Here is a 16,714-nt window from a genome sequence, read left to right on the forward strand (position 1 = left end):
TGAAGGAGGAAGAGAAAACATATATCCTGCTGGGGGAAGAAGAGAGGGCAGTGGAGATAGCAGCACAGTATGTGAGCATGTGCCATAGGCTGCGAGAACGACAACCATAATATGCCATGGACTTCCTTAGCCCCCACCCTGTACCCAATCCATCAATCCCACAGTCCCCACCCATTATCCCCACAGTCCTTACTCCCTATTCCCTACTGTACATGTGCTTTGGCAAAACTAATGTTTATTTGGTCCTGCCAATAAAGCTTCTTTGAATTGAATTATTGCCAGACTGGACAGCACTGCAGGTCCCAGCCACTCTAAATTTAGTGGCTGTCCAGAGCCTCTGGTTCTGACATTTCTTATATTACCAGCTTAGCCTGCAGAATGAATATGTCAGTGCTTGGCAATAGAAGCAGACATCGCAGGAGCAGGTCCTGGTAGAGATGTGACAATTTAGCTCTGAAGCCACTATTCCATGATGTGGCCAAATTAACATGGTAAAATGTATCCATTTTAAAGGGGTTAGTTATAATGATGCTTAAACCAGTGCACATATTACTATGGAACAATTTATTTCAAAGCCTAATAAATGGGCAAATGTCTGCATCATCATTTCAGACTGTGAATTTCAGTAAATCAATATATTGACTATTTTACAATCAGAAATTTGGTAAACATGAGTTTAGTCCTATTTAAAGAGATTAATGTGAAAATGAAATGCATTGGAATTTCATAAAGCACGGCTCAATACAGCATGATTTTGCTGGCTAAATAATAACATAGCATGGTCTGAAATAGGAAACTTTTTGCTGTGTAAAAAAATGGAACACTATATAATTTTGCCTATTATTTAGTACAGTTCTGATCGTGAAACAAAAGCACCTTGAGCATGGCCTGTGATGAAGCGCATTACTCTGTCTTCAATGTACAACCCTGGGGCTGCACAAATTAGGTTATTCCAAAGAGCACAATGAGATGTGCATAATAATGGAACATATACAAACAGCTGAGAGAAAAATAAGTGTCTCCACTGGGGACTGACCCCAGGCTGCTCAGAATTATGTTGCAAATAAACTGCCACCTTATAGCTTTTCTCCAATACACTGCCTGGTTAGCTGCCGATCATTAGATTATAGCACAAGCATATAAGTAATATGCATATAAATAGACATATAGGAAGGGTATCTGGAGAAATAAAGTATGCCTCAGCTGTGGCATCAGCCACACATACTTAAAATAACATTACATATGCATGTAAAGCCTTTTATATAATATAATATAATATAAATATTCAATGTGCATAGTTTATTTTGTGTAATGTTCGTTTCTTCTGTTTCGTTCATGAATGAAATAGCATTGGCAATAAAAATACTACAAAATAATTGTTCATGATTCACAAGATGATCCCAGATAAGATTAAAATTAGGAACAAAAATAAATCACCACAAAAATTAAATTTCACAAGTGTCATTATAATGGATATGAAATGAGTCCAGTTTTTTTTTTTTTTTATAAATCATAAGAAACAGATTAATCCCATTTTGCTTTAGTTAAGCTCATGCAAAATAAGTAAGTGTGATGAAAGTGGTGCACATTCAAGATATAAATATGAAAAGAATAACTATTAAGAAAAAAATTGGAATCTGAAGATAACACGTCTAGTGATGAGCGTTTATACTCGTTACTCGAGATTTCCCGAGCACGCTCGGGTGTCCTCCGAGTATTTTTTAGTGCTCGGAGATTTCGTTTTCCTCACCTCAGCTGAATGATTTGCATCGGTTAGCGGCGGATGAGAGTATTCATCATCCGCTCCTGCGCTGTAAATAGATAATTTTAAAAAAAAAACGGCGTGGGTTCCCCTGTATTTTGCTAGCCAGCAAAACTCACAGCTGGGGGCTGCAACCCTCAGCAGTCAGCTTCAGCAAGGCTAGTTATCAAGAATAGAGGGGTCCCCACGCTGTATTTTTAATTATTTAAATAAATAATTTTAAAAAATGGCGTGGGTTTCCCCCCATTTTTGACAACCAACCTTGCCAAAGCAGACAGCTTTTTTTAAAACTACTTATTTACAGCGCAGGGGCGGCTGATGAATACTCCCATCCGTCGCTCCTGCTCTCGCTGTTATTAGTGGCAGCAGGTTTCGGATGATGGGAGCAGTTGTCCCATCAGCTCATACCATTGACCAGAGGTAAAATTTATACCTCCGATCACAGCTGAGAACTCGCGCTGTCTTTTGACAGCATGGGAGCCACAACTCTCTGACTGGCGGGGAAGATTTCACTACCGATCAGAAGCAGTGTTTGCTGCGCTGTCATGCACGACAAATACCCGGTGTACCGGCAGCCGAACCTAAACAGTAACAGACTTCCCAGTGACCTCCATGTTCTGTGTGAGTGCCCAAACAGTAGGTGTTCGGTACAGACGCCGGACTTTACTGTTTGGATTAGCCCATCTCTAGTGTTGTGTTTTAACGTTTTACAAGGAGCATACATTGTAATCATGGGGCTACAAACTCCCTTCACACTAGTGTGCTTAACCATTATGATACCCTTTCCATTACATCCATAGAGTTTAATGCCCCTTCATACTGTATGATACCCCCCAAACACCTCTTCAAAATATGATGGTCCCACACTAGCCCCAACACAGTAGTATTTCTCAACAGTGAATCAAGCACATTATGGGTATGATGCCCCATGGTTCCCCCAACAATGTATGATGTCCCATCAGTGCCACTAACACAGCATGATGTCCCCACAGTGCCCCAACACAGTGTGATATTCCCACAGATCCCTCACACCGTATGATATCCCCAAAGTGATATCCCCACAGTATGATATCCCCATATTGACCTCACTATAGAGCCCTTAAAGTGAACTCCAACACAAGCACTGACTGACAAAGAAAAAAAGAACTACTCACCTAACTCCATTCCCTTGATTTGTGGCTCTGGTCTGTGTATTGTTGATTGAAGTTCCACACAGCATTCTTAATCTAGTGATGTAACCGTGCCTTATGCACTAAATGGTGAAGCAGAGATCTAACAGCTTCCTGTTGCCCCATTGAAACCTATAGCATCTACATCTTGAGGAAGCAGATACTGTTGCAATTGAAACTTCAGGTGGGCAGTTCAACATTGACCTCCCAAATAATGACCTCATAGCAGCCTGGTGGTCTGTTGCTATTGGAGGTATGTCACTGGCTGCATTGCAGGTTTAGTAATGATAAAATCTAGCAGTGCAGCCACGAGAAGTGCTGCAGCTCCTGGAAGGAGATAGAACAGAAAAGAGAACAAGCTGCAGTGAGCATGTAGGGGAAGTGAAGCACAGGAGAGTGAAGAACTGGGGAGTTAGCTGCGACTAGGCTACCTCCCTACTGAAAATCATATCAAGAAAAAAAGCACTAAATGAACCAAAATATACTAAAAATATTAAACTTTTTGTTACACAACAAATTATAATCATGCATGTTTGAAAATTAAATAGGGACAGGACAATGGTAAACCGAAAGATGCAACCACGGTTGTAAAACAGGTTAGCAAATTGCAAGAAACCCAGGCCAAGTTAATAGAATAAACAGGTCATAAAGTGCAACTGCATTGTGCTATAATGTGTATCATAGTGCAATAACAATATAGAGACCACATGAGGTAAAACACTCATTACGCACAGAGTACACAGGGGCTAACAGCCATCAAGGCAACAAATTACTAGACCTGAAGTCATTGGTGTAAAGTGTAATTAGAGCCAGAGGTGTATCTAGCATTTCTGGCACCCGGGGCAAGAATTCATTTTGGCTCCCACCCCCCAAGGACATATGCCCCCGTCAGCCCCATCATTGTCCTCTCCTTCTCCACCATCCCCATCATTGCTCTCTCCCCATCAGCCCCATCATTGCCCTCTCCTCCCCCACACACACACCATTCACTTCTCTGCACACTCCCCTGCAGCGCGATACACACACACACACACACACACACACCCAATACTGAGCCACACACACACATACACACATTCACACACACACACATACACACACACTCACATACACACACACACATACACACACACACATTCACACACACACATACACACACACGTTCACACACACATTCACACACACATTCACACACACACTCACACACATACATTCACACACACACACATTCACACACACACACACATTCACACACACACACATTCACACACACACACACATATTCACACACACACACTCACACACACACACACACATTCACACACACACTCACATACACACACATTCACACACACCTCTCACCTCTCCTCATGCTCTGCCGCAGCAGCTCCATTGCCTTCCTCTGACACAGCTGGCCACTGAATGATGACGTCATCCAGCGGCGCATCTGTGTGAGAGGAAGCAAGAGGAAGCAGGAAGACAGATCGCTGGGCAGCGGAGCTGCAGGGATTTCTCCCTGCCCGCCGCAGCCACTCTGCAGGGGCTCCCCTCCACCTCTGCACACATTGGGAGCCGGCACTCTGCAGCTTCTCTGTGCCGGCTGTCAGCTTGACAGTCAGCACAGAGAACAGCTGACTCCCAGACCGGGGGCGGCAGAATGCAGCCACCAGGGGAGACACTGCGGACCGCTGAATTAGGCGGCCCGACTGCGCCCCCCTGCCAGCTGTGCCCGGGGCAGATGCCCCAGCTGCCCCCCTAGATACGCCACTGATTAGAGCCAAGGGGTTTACCTGTACAGCCATGGAGACACCCACACCAACACGCGTTTTAGCAACAGTGCCTTCTTCCCAAAAATGTAATCCCAATCCTCTGTTCCATCTCAATTGAGCATCATGATCATGCGTGACCACTGCTATATCTATTCATGTCTATGATACTGACAGAAATAGCTCAGTACTGCTTTTTGCTATCTTCAAATAAGCCCTACATTAGACTAATATTGGTCACACTGTAGAAGGGATGTGCACCCAAAATGTACATCTTTACATAGAGATGTGTTTAGTGCATGTTTTGGGTATATCCCCCACATGTATACCACATGGAGCAAAGCCCCCTCCTCCAGCCTGCTGTAAAACAAAGCTGCCATGAGCTGGTAAAACAAGTTTCATTTAGGACTGAGGATGTGTATCTTAGTGGACAATAGACCGTGACTTCATCTCACACACCTGGGGCTGGACACACCTCTTTTAGCTGGTCACTTAGAGACCAGGAGGTTCTGCCTCTTTTTGCTCTCTGGCTTGCTGAGAAGATCATGGACCCACATGGCAGATACGTACTCTGTATCCCCTTTTCTTACTAGGCCCTGTAACCTCTTACCTCTTGCTTCCTGGGATGGACACACATGGCCATGGCTGAGTATACTCTACTTACTAGGCCTTAGGGATAGATGAGTCATAGGTGGGAGGGCTGATAATGCATGTGTGATTTGGGTAATTTCGGCAGTTAATTGTGGGTTTTTATATTGTGTGATATTGTTGTGATATTACTGGTTATTGTGGGTTATTACTGTGTGATACTGTTGGGATATCACTGTATACTGGAGTGCTATTGCTGTATCAGAGTTGTAAAATCCGTATATTTGTATATATATATATATATATATATATATATATATATATTTATAGTCGCTAGCTTGGGTATAAATATATATGCATGTTATAGACTGCAGACTTGTGTGTGTGTAATAAATATCCTTTATTGTTACACTGTTTTGTTTCAGTTAGTATAAAGTATAAGGAAAAGATAACGTGGAGGCATATTTAGTGGATATTAATTATTAATAGTCAAGTTTGGCAATAATAGTTAATATCAGACCTCAATAGAGGTGTATGGAGAGTTCCCCCTTTTGATACTATAAATTTAGTATTTTAGGGGCAATCCTGTCCTTTTACAGACACCTTTCTATATTTACAAATTCACTTAACAAAAAAAAAATTCAATTAATATACAGGTGTACAAATATGCTATGTGGCCAATATACGAACACCTTTGAAATTGTTCCAGAAAATGAAGTATAGTATTTCTCCAAAAAATTATTGCAATTACAATTAGTCATCCATCCCTCTAGAGTCTATGGATGGCTTGATGACCACACTTGTATTTTTTTCCTGGTTTTGCACTTTGTGCAAAGCCTTTTTTAGTATATAAGCACCACAACTACATTTTCTTAATTTTTTTCATGACCAGGTGGTCATACATACAAGTGGTCATAGAGGTGATGCTTTGAAGGGTGTATGGATGACTCTGCTTGTAATTATTGGCAGGCTTTGCACTGTGTGCAGAGGTTTTATGAGTGTAGGAGTAACACAACTACAGGTTACTCACAACATTTGAATGAGACACTACAGTTGGTGCCTTCAGGTGAGTATGGATCACCTTGCTTGTAATTTTTGGCAGGATTTGCACTTAGTGCATAGCCTTTATGGGTCTAGGAGTACTGTTATATTGTAATGTGATCAGAATTTGTGTAAGGACCTTTCTATGTGTAATGCAGGGTGTAGTCCCTCTGAGACCATAATTTTTGACACTTCTTGGTTCCTTCATAAATTACACTGAATTATCCTTTTTTTAAATAAATATTTCAATTTTGGTTTACTTAAATTATATATATATATATATATATATATATATATATATATATAAGTCATTGTTCAGGGGGAAAAAAAATTAACTTTTTTTTCCTGTAAACTCCAATTTCTCTTTGATTTTGAATATTTTATTGTCAGTCCTTAAAGTGAGTAAAACTTTATAGATGACTAATAGAATCCAGAAAAAAATTTTAACTTTTTTTTAGTTCTAGATAGCACCGCAATGTAACAATAACCAGGTTAAACTGTAGGGATGACTAAGGCCGGGGTCACACTTGCGAGTGTGATGCGAGAAACTCACACAATTCTCTCGCATCAATACCCGGCAGTGCCACTGGCACTCAGGCCTGGAGTGTGCAGCTACATAGAAATACATGCAGCTACACACTCCCGTCTTGAGTTCCGGCAGCAGCTTGATGCTAGAGACTTGCGCGAGTTTCTCGCATCACACTCGCAAGTGTGACCCAGGCCTAATAGTGATGAGCGAGCACTAAAATGCTGAGGTACTTGTTACTCGAGTCGAGCAAATCATAGTGCTCTGGTGCTCCACCCTAGTAACGAGTATATTGGAAGTCAATGGGAAACTTGAGCATTTTTACGGCGGACCCCCCAAGAGGTCTGGAGGGTGTTTAAAAACTGCTGAAAATGATGTAAACTGAAATAGCATAGGAACAGCATGGGAAAGACCCCTGGAAGCATCTCTGAATTTCAAGTCGGTGCTAAAAACAATGTTGTCAGAGTATTAAGCCACTTTTACAGACTGACATTATAACATGCAAAACCGCACTTAAAATTAATTTGACTGTCAAATGTCAAGAAACATTCTTTCCAGTAAAATAACTTGTAGCTAGGGTTTTGGTTCAGGGAGGCAAAACTTCTGAGAGGGCCCCTAACCAGGTAACTTTGATTACAACTGGGTGATGCACCCTAATAGTGGAGGAGGACCTCAGCAGATGACCACGCTATTACTGAAGATAATCTCTATTTCAAGACCAACATACAGTGCCTTGCGAAAGTATTCGGCCCTCTGGAACTTTTCAACCTTTTCCAACATATCATGCTTCAAACATAAAGATACCAAATGTAAATTTTTGGTGAAGAATCAACAACAAGTGGAACACAATTGTGAAGTTGAATTAAATTTATTGGTTATTTTACATTTTTGTGGAAATTCAAAAACTGAAAAGTGGGGCGTGCAATATTATTTGGCCCCTTTACTTTCAGTGCAGCAAACTCACTCCAGAAGTTCATTGTGGATCTCTGAATGATCCAATGTTTTCTAAATGCCTAATGATGGTAAATATAATCCACCTGTGTGTAATCAAGTCTCTGTAAAAATGCACCTGCTCTGTGATAGTCTCAGGGTTCTGTTTGAAGCACAGAGAGCATCATGAAGACCAAGGAACACAACAGGCAGGTCCGTGTTACTGTTGTGGAGAAGTTTAAAGCCAGATTTGGATTCAAAATGATTTCCAAAACTTTAAACAGAGCACTGTGCAAGCAATCATATTGAAATGGAAGGAGTATCATACCACTGCAAATCTACCAACACCCGGCCGTCCCTCTAAACTTTCATCTCAAACAAGGAGAAGACTGATCAGAGATGCAGCCAAGAGGCCAATGATCACTCTGGATGAACTGCAGAGATCTACCCTTGAGGTGGGACAGTCTTTTCATAAGCCAACAATCAGTCGTACACTGCACAAATATGGCCTTTATGGAAGAGTGGCAAGTAGAAAGCCATTTCTCAAATATATCCAGAAAAAGTGTCATTTAAAGTTTGCAACAAGCCACCTGGGAGACCCAACAAACATGTGGAAGAAGGTGCTCTGGTCAGATGAAACCAAAATCGAACTTTTTGGCAACGCCAAATGATATGTTTGGCGTAAGGGCAACACAGTTCATCACCCTGAAAACACCATCCCCACTGTCAAACATGGTGGTGGCAGCATCATGGTTTGGGCCTGTTTTTCTTCAGCAGGGACAGGGAAGATGGTTAAAATTGATGGGAAGATGAATGAAGCCAAATACAGGATCTTTCTTGAAGAAAGCCTGTTGGAGTCTGCAGAAGACCTGAGACTGGGATGGAGATTTGTCTTCCAACAAGACAATGATCCCAAACATAAAGCAAAATCTACAATGGAATGGTTCACAAATAAACATATCCAGGTGTTAGAATGGCCAAGTCAAAGTCCAGACCTCAATCCAATCAAGAATCTGTGGAAAGAGCTGAAAACTGCTGTTCACAAACGATCTCCATCAAACCTCACTGAGCTCGATCTGTTTGCCCTGGAAGAATGAGCAAGAATTTCTGTCTCTCGATGTACAAAACTGATAGAGTCATACCCCAAACGACTTGCAGCTGTAATCGCAGCAAGAGGTGGGGCAACAAAGTATTAAACTAAAGGGTCCGAATAATATGGCACACCCCAGTTTTTAGTTTTTGAATTTCCACAAAAATTTAAAATAACCAATAAATTTCGTTCAACTTCACAATTGTGTTTCACTTGTTGTTGACTCTTCAGCAAAAATTAACATTTGATATCTTTATGTTTGAAGCGTGATATGTGGGAAAAGTTTGAAAAGTTCCAGGGGGCTGAATACATTCGCAAGGCACTGTAGATAATACCGCCATATGGTCAGTGGTAAATACCAGCCCTACAGAATATATAACAGATCACAGCACAGTTACAGATAATGACTTACTGCTGACATTCTTTCTGATGGAATAGTTCACTTTTCACGTCTTTTAAATCTGGCCCAGACCGACATGACAACTTCTTCCAGCTACGACTCGGCTGCAGAGAATACATCAAAGACACATTTCACTTCTCATATTCCAGCCCCATCAACATCTATTCCCAACCTGCACAATCTCCTCATCCTGCTGATACCCCAATACTGAGCCGCTGCAGCCATATGGGACCATATTACTGCATCTGCTGTGTGGTTCTCTGTGCCTTCTAAATGCCGAAACAGCTGACCTTGCAGTGATGAGCAGGGGTCCACAGCTGGCACCGAGCCCCCCCACCTACCCAGGGGCCCCATAGCGGGTGGGCGGCAGAGCAGGGGACAAAAACTGAACTCGGAAATTATAGGCCAGTAAGCTTAACCTCTACTGTGGGTAAAATCCTGGAGGGTTTTCTAAGAGATGCTATGCTGGAGTATCTGAAGAGGAATAACCTTATGACCCAATATCAACATGGGTTTACTAGAGACTGTTCCTGTCAGACTAATCTGATCAATTTCTATGAAGAGGTAAGTTCCAGACTGGACCAAGGGAACCCAGTGGACGTAGTGTACATGGACTTTTCAAAAGCTTTTGATACAGTGCCACACAAAAGGTTGATACATAAAATGAGAATAATGGGGATAGGGGAAAATATGTGTAAGTGAGTTAAGAGCTGGCTCAGGGATAGGAAACAAAGGGTGGTTATTAATGGAGCACACTCGGACTGGGTCGCGGTTAGCAGTGGGGGGTACCACAGGGATCAGTATTGGGCTCTCTTCTTTTTAACATATTTATTAATGACCTTGTAGGGGGCATACAGAGCAGAATTTCAATATTTGCAGATGACACTAAACTCTGCGGGGTAATCAATACAGAGGAGAACAATCTTATATTACAGGATGATTTATGTAAACTAGAAGCTTGGGCTGATAAATGGCAAATGAGCTTTAATGGGGATAAGTGTAAGGTCATGCACTTGGGTAGAAGTAATAAGATGTATAACTATGTGCTTAATTCTAAAACTCTGGGCAAAACCATCAATGAAAAAGACCTGGGTGTATGGGTGGATGACAAACTCACATTTAGTGGCCAGTGTCAGGCAGCTGAAACAAAGGTAAAGAAAATAATGGGATGCATTAAAAGAGGCATAGATGCTCATGAGGAGAGCATAATTTTACCTCTATACAAGTCACTAGTTCGAGCACACTTAGAATACTGGTCTCCGGTGTATAAGAAAGACATAGCTGAACTAGAGCGGGTGCAGAGAAGAGCAACCAAGGTTATTAGAGGATTGGGGGTCTGCAGTGCAAAGATAGGTTATTACACTTGGGGATATTTAGTTTGGAAAAATCATAGACCTGAGACAAGGACAAGGGGGCATCCTCTACGTCTGGAGAAAAGAAGGTTTAAGCATAATAACAGACGCAGATTTTTTACTGTAAGAGCAGTGAGACTATGGAACTCTCTGCCGTATGATGTTATAATGAGTGATTCATTACTTAAATGTAAGAGGGGACTGGATACCTTTCTTGAAAAGTATAATGTTACAGGTTATATATACTAGATTCCTTGATAGGGCATTGATCCAGGGAACTACTCTGATTGTTGTATGTGGAGTCGGGAAGGAATTTTTTTCCCCAATGTGGAGCTTATTCTTTGCTACGTGTTTTTTTTTGCCGTCCTCTGGATCAACATGTTAGGGCATGTTAGGTTAGGTATGGGTTGAACTAGCTGGACTTAAAGTCTTCCTTCAACCTTAATAACTATGTTACTATGTAGTAGGACATGTATCTTCCAGTAGGACATTGACATCAAAAATACTTCAAGAACCACCCAGAAATTGATGAAAATAAAGCACTGGAGAGTTTAGAAGGAGTAATTCCAGCTCCAATAGCGTAAAGTTTCCCACCACTACCTCTTACTTACAGATCCTACAGAGAAACTGTGAATGAACACATTATATCATTTAAGTTTGCCTGCTGGAATGAATTTCTGAGTACAGGACACCATAAAAAACATGAATCGGTCAATGAGAGCATTGAAAAAACAGCAGCAAGGCTTACAATTTACAAGGCAATAATACCTGACTAGAGGCCTGTCATATGCTATTCTTACAGCCGTACCTCACCATTGATGAATTGCTGATAAGAGTGGTATTACTGTAGAATATAGAAGAGATTTGAATAGGCCCTGAACATTTTTTCCTGGTAGGTGGCAGCAAGAAACTGTGAAGTAACGCAAGTAACAATGAGAGCTTTGATAAATTTCTGAGTATAGATGACCATAAAAAACATAAATCGGTCAATGAGTGCATGGAAAAAAGCAGCAGCAGGGCTTACAATTTATAAGGCAATAATCCCTGCCTAAATGCCTGCCATATGCTATATCTACTGCCACCCCTTACCCAGCACGATTTGTATATACGAGCGGTATTATTATGACAGAATAGAATCTATTTGAAATAGCCCTGAAAAAAGCAATTAATTTAATGTAGCAGCATCAAGAATTGCTATTTCATCATACCTACCTGGGAATATAGTGGAGTGTTTCACATCTACTTAGCCTGATATGGAGCATCCCAGGATCTTCTGTACTTGCTGTACAAACCCTCCTTTCCTGGCTGTGAAATCATGTATGCTGTGTGACAACTCCTTTTGTGACAACCCACAAGGCACTGGATCATATACTAGCAGAATCCATTGGCTCTTTTGATTTAAATTTTTTTCCCCAATTAGAAGGTGGACACACAGGAAATCATTTTTTCCCATTACTAAGGAGTGGGTCTCCTACGCTGGTAAAGCCTAGGGATGCCAGACATTTGAAGGATGCCCTCCAATACCCCTTTGATGAGATATAGTGAAAAGCCTCAGAAAACATTTTTTTCCATTAGTAAGGAGTGGGTAACCTAGACTGGTCATGCCCATATACTGAGTGCATTGACTGAAAAACATTTACCCCTGGGGGGTATATATATGTTAGAGGAAGACCTCTAAAAATTGTTAATGCAGGCATCATAAACAACCTTAAAAAACTGAAAGTGAGTGTAGCGTGATCATCCTGTTGATATGGTGGTGGAGTAGAAGGAGGGGGATAAGACAAAAAAAATATGAAATCCTGAAGCGTGTACCTATTTTTGGGTGGGAAGGGGTGCATGCGAATAGACCAGAAAAAAAATACTGGATTTGAGTTTATTGTTTGCTGCTGTCATATGGTGGTGAACAGAAGTCTGGCCCAATCCAGCCCTTTTTCATTTTGATAAGAGACAGCCTGTCAGAATTTTCAGTTGACAGGTGGATGCACCTATCGGTTTTAATACCCATGGCAGCATTAAAAATCCACTCTGACAAAATATTGGCATAGGACAGGCCAGGACTTCCAAGGCGTAGAGAGACAGTTCATGCCATGTGTCTAACTTGGATAACCAGTAGTTGTAAGGCACAGAAGAATCACGGAGGATGCTGGTAGGATTGGCAAGGTAATCCTTCATTTTCCAAAACTTCTTCCTCCTTGTCAGAGTAACACACACATTAGGGCCTTGCTGCTGGGAGGGTCTGAGAAAACTGCCCCAAACCATTGAAAGTCTTCTCCTTGTAGTATGGATCTAGAAGGGTGACATACCAGTAATAAGTGTTGGTCAAAATGCGTACAATGAGGGGGTTATGGGAAATGCAGCGGAGCATAAACTCAGCCATGAGTTCCAGACTATCATTACCAAGACCTCCCTGTCCCCAACAAGAGGGTGACTTACCATGCTGTCCTCCTTGTACTTCTCCTCATCCTCCCTCTCCTCCTCTACTTCAGGCCTTCCATGCTGAACAGAGAGGATGATGGTGGTGTGGGTACTACGGTCTGTAGTGTAGGCAAGAGGCAACCAGTTCCTGTTCCTTCTCCTCCTCATTATCACTCAATCCACATTAAGAAGACGAGATGAGGCTTGGCTGTGTAGCATCACCCAGTAAAGTTTCTTGCTCCATCTCAACTTGCTCCGCCTGCAAAGCCTCATCTTTAATTGAGAGCAACAAGCATTTCAGTAGACAGAGAAGCAGGATGATGATGCTAATTATGGCATCATTGCCGTTCACTATCTTGATCAAGTCCTTAAAGTTTTGGAGAACCGCACAGATGTCAGATGTCCATGCCCACTCTGTGAGGTCTTATGTGCGGAGGCTGACCGGAATATTGACATGCATGGTGTAGTTTGTACTCAGCTTCTACCCTCTGCTGCTCACAAAGCCTTGCCAACATATGTAGCTTTAAGTTCCAATGAAAACTGAACCACTAAGTTGAGCATATGGGCAAGGCATGGTACATATGCGAGGTTACCAAGCTTCAGAGCTGTCACTAGGTTATGGCCATTGTCACACATGACCATACCTGGTTGTAGGTTCAGGGGCAAGAGCCACAGATCTGTCTTGTCTGTTAGACCTTTCAACAACTCCACGGCAGTGTGTGGTTTGTCACCTAAGCATATTAGCTTCAGCACAGCTTGCTGCCGCTTAGCTAAGGCAGTGCTGCTGTGCTTCCAGATTGTGACTGATGTTGACATTTGTGAGATGGAGGGTGAGGAGGAGAAGGAGCAGGAACTGCTGTAGAAGGTGGGAGCATCCCTTATTAAACCAGAGCCAGTAATCCTCCGTGTCGGTAGCTTTTGTTCCATCCCAGGGTTCGCTTGGGTCCCGGATTCAACAATGTTCAACCAATGTGCTGTAATGGAAATGTAGTCCCCTTGACCACAAGCACTTGTCTAGGTGTCCATGGTTAAGTGGACAGCTTATGTTATTGGACACATGCTTGTGTAAGGTGGGTATGGCACAACGGGAGAAATACAGGGGATTGATGTGCCCATAGAACAGGGGAAGAGGCAGTGGTGTCACCCACAGACACTGTTTCTGGCCCTGGTGTTCAGTTCAAGTAGTCGGGTTCTTTACTTGCATGAGCCTAAGCATGCTGGTAGTGGTCAAGCTGGTATTTGTGCTGCCCCTACTGATGCTGGCATGGCAGGTGTTGCAATGGCCTGTTTTTGGGTTGACCGGACTGTCTTTATAAAAGCGCCAGAATCATGAACACCTAATCCTTGGCTTGGCAACTTTACTCATGTTGGTGCTCTGGTGATCAATTGCACACCTTGTGTCTCTGGCTACCCAACTGCCTCTTCCTGCCTCCTGCTGGGGTTTGTCCCTCCCCCTGTGTGCTACCATGCTCACTATGCATGTTACCTTCCCTGGTTGGGTCACTTACTTCATTGTCCAACCCCTCACATTCCATTCCTGCACCCTGGTCCTCCTCTTGACTTGCTGATGTAACAACACCACTTGCTGGCAATTGTGTCTCATCATCATCCAGCTCTTGCGACAGTAATTGCATTTTCCCACCATCGCCTTCTTATGAGCATGGCTGCGCAAATATTTGAGCATCGCTACATGCAATCTCCACATGTCCCACTTGAATCGGGCAGGGTGAGAGGCCAAAATCTATAAATGGAAATGTGAACAGCTCTTCAGAGTGTCCAAGTGTGGACTCACTTGTTCACGGGCACTCGGCATGGTGGGAGTGAAGCGATAGCCAGGGGACCACCACGGTGCTGGGAGACTACCGTACACAAGATGAGGTGCAAACAACAAAGAGTAGATTTATTGGAAGGCAAGGAATGAAGTGGATGAGGAAGATGCAAACAGGGGTATGCAATGGCAAAAGATAATTTACAAGAGTTATATTCTTTAGCTTGTCCGTAAAATAGCATTGTGCTCCAACTGTTACAGACTCAATATATGTCACACAATTAAATGCAAACAATAAACAAAGAATAATGCTACTCTACGTATAACCTCCCTGGCCTTTACTAAGCAAGCCTCACAGCTGCCGTGTTCTGACTATTGAAGCTTACACTAGGCCCTGACATGTGTACAAAACAGGAACAAACTCATGGTGATGTTGGGGACTCAGATCCAGTCCAGGGGGCCCCCAGCAGTCTAGTACAGTGGTGTGCAGGGCTTTCTGCCAGCTCCGTGAAACGTGGTCTTCTCCTTGCTTTCGGGTCCTGGAGGTGCTCCTGGAAACTGTAAATCCCTTTCTCGGTATCTTCGTGGCTTCTTAAACTCACACAGGACAGCCACTCTTACTGTACCTGGAAAAGTCTGTCAAATTTCACAAGTCCACTCCGTTACAGGCTGTGGGTCCTCTCTTGCAGCAAACAGAACAAAGTTCTCTCTGCAGCAGCTTCAGTTCTTACATGCTGTCCAGGCTCCACCCCCATCCTCTGCTTAGTCCAGTTCATCCACACAGTCTATTGCAGGGGAGTAGCAGAATATTCCATCACGCCAGACAAGGGGGTGCAGTCTCTTAAAGTGACAGCGTGCTCCTTACTGTCCATAACAGCACGATCCTCTTACAGGGGGAAGGAGGATCAGGTTGAAGATTATGTGATCTAGAATAACGGCTACTGAGACTGGGCCATGTGGTAGACAAGGTGGTGCTGGCAAAATTACTGGAAGTATTATCTGCTATTCATCCAACAACCTTTTCACACTGGTCTGGCTTCAAGAGTGGTGTCCTACGCTCCCCTATAAAGTAGGACAGGAAGTTAGATCGACATGATGTGTGTATTGTGCTCCCATGGCAGGCACAGTTTCACCTTGCCCACATCCCTGGCCTCTGCTCTTACCATAAAAATCCCGTCCACTTCCCTGTCTCTTACCGCGCATCTTGCCCATTTTATATTATGAATGATATATTCCTGTTGAGAAAACGTTGCGGACAGTATTACAATGTTAGCAAAATTTGCTTAATACAGATGGATATACAAGACTGTAGTATCAATAAAGCAATATTTGAAACACCATTTTTTATGTGTTTTGAGGCTCACCTCTTTTACATAAATGCTGTATAAAATGTGACTGCTGAAAAACATTGCAGTATTAGGGTATGTCTCCACGTTCAGGATTGCATCAGGATTTGGTCAGGATTTTCCATCAGTATTTGTAAGCCAAAACCAGGAGTGGAACAATCAGAGGAAAAGTATAATAGAAGCATATGCACCACTTCTGCATTTATCACCCACTCCTGGTTTTGGCTTACAAATACTGATGGAAAATCCTGACCAAATCCTGATGCAATCCTGAACGTGGAGACATACCCTTACAATGCCAGCAAAATGTGCCAACTTTAGATGGATGTATAAGACTGCAGTATGAACATAGCAAAGCGATTTGTTTAGCAAAGTTTTTTATGAGGGGGCTTTTGATGCCCACTATAGCATGATAAATGAAGTATAAAATGTCATAGCTCAGAAAAAGGCTGATTGCAATGGTAGGCAAATTTGCACACCACAGACAGATGTGTGAGACTGCAGTGTAAATACAATAATACAATTTTTTTAACAATTTATTTTTTGGAGAGCTTTGCGATA

The sequence above is a fragment of the Ranitomeya variabilis genome, chromosome 6 (assembly GCF_051348905.1).
Source record: "Ranitomeya variabilis isolate aRanVar5 chromosome 6, aRanVar5.hap1, whole genome shotgun sequence".
Lineage (NCBI taxonomy): Eukaryota > Metazoa > Chordata > Amphibia > Anura > Dendrobatidae > Ranitomeya > Ranitomeya variabilis.